At 49.8% G+C, this 3,844-nt stretch overlaps 1 pseudogene; it reads left to right on the top strand.

Annotated features, from left to right (window-relative positions):
* The first annotated feature begins 227 nt into the window (after positions 1-227).
* Positions 228-1,185, top strand: LOC116536088 (annotated as a pseudogene).
* Positions 1,186-3,844: the final 2,659 nt, after the last annotated feature.

The following is a 3,844-nucleotide window of genomic DNA, read 5'->3' as shown; positions in this document are numbered from 1 at the left end:
CCTGGTGAGACTGACGGCCAGCAGCCGCTTTGGCCGCTTCTTTCGCTAAGAGCCACAGCTGCAGAGGATAAAAGCCACTTGCCGCGTCAGTTTAAAAGCCGTGTTCCATAGGTAGCGGGAGCGGAGAGTGGATCCTGAGCAGCCTCACTGCCGCCACTGGCCTAGTTACCATCACATCCCGGGAGCCGTAGCTTCCGCAGCCGGCCCCAGTCACCATCGCTGCAACCATGAGCAGCAAAGCCGAGACCTGGCAGCCGCCGCCGTCCCCCTCCGCCCCCCCACCGACCCTGCCCTCAGCGCCGCGGACACCAAGCCTGGCACTACGGAAAGCGGCGCAGGGAGCGGTGGCCCGGGCAGCCTCACAGCGGTGCCGGAGGGCACAAGAAGGTCATCGCAACGAAGGTTTTGGGAACCTTCGGTTCCCAAATGGATATGGTTTCATCAACAGGAATGACACCAAGGAAGATGTCTTTGTACACCCGACTGCCATGAAGAATAACCCCAGGAAATACCTTCACAGTGTAGGAGATGGAGAGACTGTGGAGTTTGATGTTGTTGAAGGAGAAAAGGGTGCGGAGGCAGCAAATGTTACAGGTCCTGGTGGCGTTCCAATTCAAGGCGGTAAATATGCAGTAGGCCGTAACCATTATAGACGCTATCCACGTAGTAGGGGTCCTCCACGCAATTACCAGCAAAATTACCTGAATAGTGAGACTGGGGAAAAGAATGAGGGATCAGAGAGTGCTCCCGAAGGCCAGGCCCAACACGCCGGCCCTACCGCAGGCAAAGGTTCCCACCTTACTACATGCAGAGACCCTATGGGCGTCGACCACAATATTCCAACCCTCCAGTCTAGGGAGAAGTGATGGAGGGTGCTGACAACCAGGGTGCAGGAGAACAAGGTAGACCAGTGAGGCAGAATATGTATATCGGGGGTATAGACCACGATTCCGCAGGGGCCCTCCTCGCCAAAGACAGCCTAGAGAACAGGATAAAGAAAATCAAGGAGATGAGACCCAAGGTCAGCAGCCACCTCAACGTCCGTACTGCTGCAACTTCAATTACCGAGGCACACGCCCAGAAAACCCTAAACCACAAGATAGCAAAGAGACAAAAGCAGCTGATCCACCAGATGAGAATTCGTCCGCTCCCGAGGCTGAGCAGGACAGGGCTGAGTAAATGCCGGCTTACCACCTCTACCACCATTTGGTTTATTCATCCAACAAGAAGAAATAAGAAATTCCAGCAATAAGAAATGCACAAAAGATTGGAGCTGAAGAACTTAAGTGCTTGCTTTTTGCCCATTGACCAGATAAATAGAACTATCTGCATTATCTTTGCAGCATGGGGTTTTTATATTTTTACCTAAAGACGTCTCTTTTTGGTAATAACAAACGTGTTTTTTAAAAAAGCTTGGTTTTTCTCAATATGCCTTTAAAGGTTTTTAAATTGTTTCATATCTGGTCGAGATTTTTAAGTACTTCATTTTTAATTTGTAATAAAAGTTTACAACTTGATTTTTTCAAATAAGTCAACAAACTGCAAGCAGCTGTTAATAAAGGTCTTAAATAATTAAAAAAAAAAAAAAAAAAAGTCGTGTTCGCTGCTGGGCCGCTGTGAGTTCCCCTGCCCCCATGGCTTTCAGTTGCCACGTTGACCCCGCCAGAACCACTTGTACGCCTGGGCCACTTCCAGACCTACTGCCCACACAGGGACCTGTGGCCAGCAAGCAAACGCCCTAGAGAGCCTTTTTATCCTACTGCCTGAGACTAGGGAATGCCAGAGAGGCCTGCCAGAGCCAGGCGCCAGGCTTCCGCGCTCCCAGGTCCCTTGCAGGCTCCCGTCGTACCTCGCCCCACCCCGCTGTTTTCTCCAGCCCACTGCGGCTGCGCGGTTAGTTCCGCCCCTGGGACTGGGCTGTTCCCGTCAGCAAGGAGCGAAAGGCCTGGGGGCTGTGCTTGCTTGCCATGCCCCACAGTCTCCCTCACATTTTGGTCCCAGAGACTATATCCGAAGGATACAGAAGGAGGCGGAAAGCAGAGAGAGAGCTTGAAGGTAAAAAACTGCGCTTTTAATTCTGGCTGGGTCGCGCTGCTTAAGAGGGGCTGGGTGGTGCCTCTGAGGAGCCGCCCCGCTCAGGTTCCCTGCAGCCCTGCCTAGCTGCGGCCGCTTCAGGTGTTGTTAAAGAGACAGGACAGATGTAATCCCAGCACGTTGGGAGGCCGAGGCGGGTGGATCACGAGGTCAAGAGATCGAGACCATCCTGGTCAACATGGTGAAACCCCGTCTCTACTAAAAATACAAAAACATTAGCTGGGCATGGTGGCGCGTGCCTGTAATCCCAGCTACTCAGGAGGCTGAGGCAGGAGAATTGCCTGAACCCAGGAGGCGGAGGTTGCGGTGAGCCGAGATCGCGCCATTGCACTCCAGCCTGGGTAACAAGAGTGAAACTCCGTCTCAAAAAAAAAAAAAAAAAAAAGAGACAGGACAGAACGGGCCCGTTTTACTCACGATTTTGAGGTCTTCTTCAGCTGTACCCTTTTCCTGGCTGTACCCTTCTTCAGGTGTACCCCTCTTCTGGTGTACCCCTCTCCTGGCTGGCTCGTGAAAATGTAATATTGGGGTTCAGGGTGCACTTACCTCCCCTGAGAGGATGTTTCTCCAGGTTCTTGGCCTCCTGCCTTCAAGAATGAGAGAGGGTACCACGTGCAGTGTGCAGTAAATGCCGGATGCAAAGTGTTTATAGAAAGTGATTTATTTAAAGAGAGAGAAATAGGAGAAGGAGAGAGAAACAGCTAACTCTCACACTGAGTGAGAGAATCCAGAAAGATGGAATCCAGGAGAGGAAAGCAGCTTCCACACTGAGTGGAAGGGAATAGAAAGAGATGGAGTTTAGGAGGGGACGACAGGTTTCCACGAAGGGAGTGTTTGTGGGAGGGGACTCCAGAGGGAAAATCCAGGAAAGAGAAAGATGGCTTCCACAAAGGGAGTGTTTGAGGAAAGGGATTCAAACATGGAGTCAGAAGGGGTGTGGAAGAAGGGGACTTTTAACCTGGGAGGAACCCCCACCTTCTCTAAGACCCCTGGCCAACGAAAGGAGTTCCTCAGAACTTCTGCTGAAGTGATTGACTCTTAGTTTCTTACCATGCCTGCAAAATTCAAACATAAACCTTAAATCTCCCAGATGGAGAGAGATGGGAGGGGGTCATGGCACTGAGAAGTTCTTGCCCTTAAAGCTATGCCCTGCTGTGGACCTGGAAAGAAAACACATTCCCTCAGTCGGGGAAAAAAAAAAAAATTCTATGGATTGAAGATGCTTACTGTTAGTTTGCAGTACTTATATTATAAACTCCAACTTCCTACCACCATGAGAAAAGCCTAGAGAATGGTATGACTGAGCTACATATTGCAACTGCCATCTTAAGGGGAGCATGCTGCTCAGAATAATGAAACACAATTCCTAATTCCCTCCTACTGCTAAGATCACTGGAATAAATTCAACTTAAATTTTGGTAACTGGTTCATCTTCACTGCCTTCACCTTTCACTTTGGCTTCCAATTCTGCTGTTTTCACGTGGCTTTCAAGGTTCCAAAAGTTTAAAGTCCAATAGTCTAAGTCTTTAAGATCTCTGCCTCTATATTGTTGACTGATATGGTTTGGCTGTGTCCCCATTCAAAATTTCATCTTGAATTGTAATCCCCCATAATCCCCATGTATCAAGGGAGAGACCAAGTGGAGGTAATTGAGTCGTGGGGGCAGTTTCCCTTTCCCTACGCTATTCTCGTGATAGTGAGTGAGTCTCACGAAATCTGATGATTTTATAAGGGGCTCTTCCCAATTCGC

Source organism: Sapajus apella, unplaced genomic scaffold, assembly GCF_009761245.1.
Source record: "Sapajus apella isolate SASKATOON/1434 unplaced genomic scaffold, GSC_monkey_1.0 scaffold98, whole genome shotgun sequence".
NCBI classification, from domain to species: Eukaryota; Metazoa; Chordata; class Mammalia; order Primates; family Cebidae; genus Sapajus; species Sapajus apella.
This window is presented reverse-complemented; position numbering and strand designations above follow the sequence as displayed.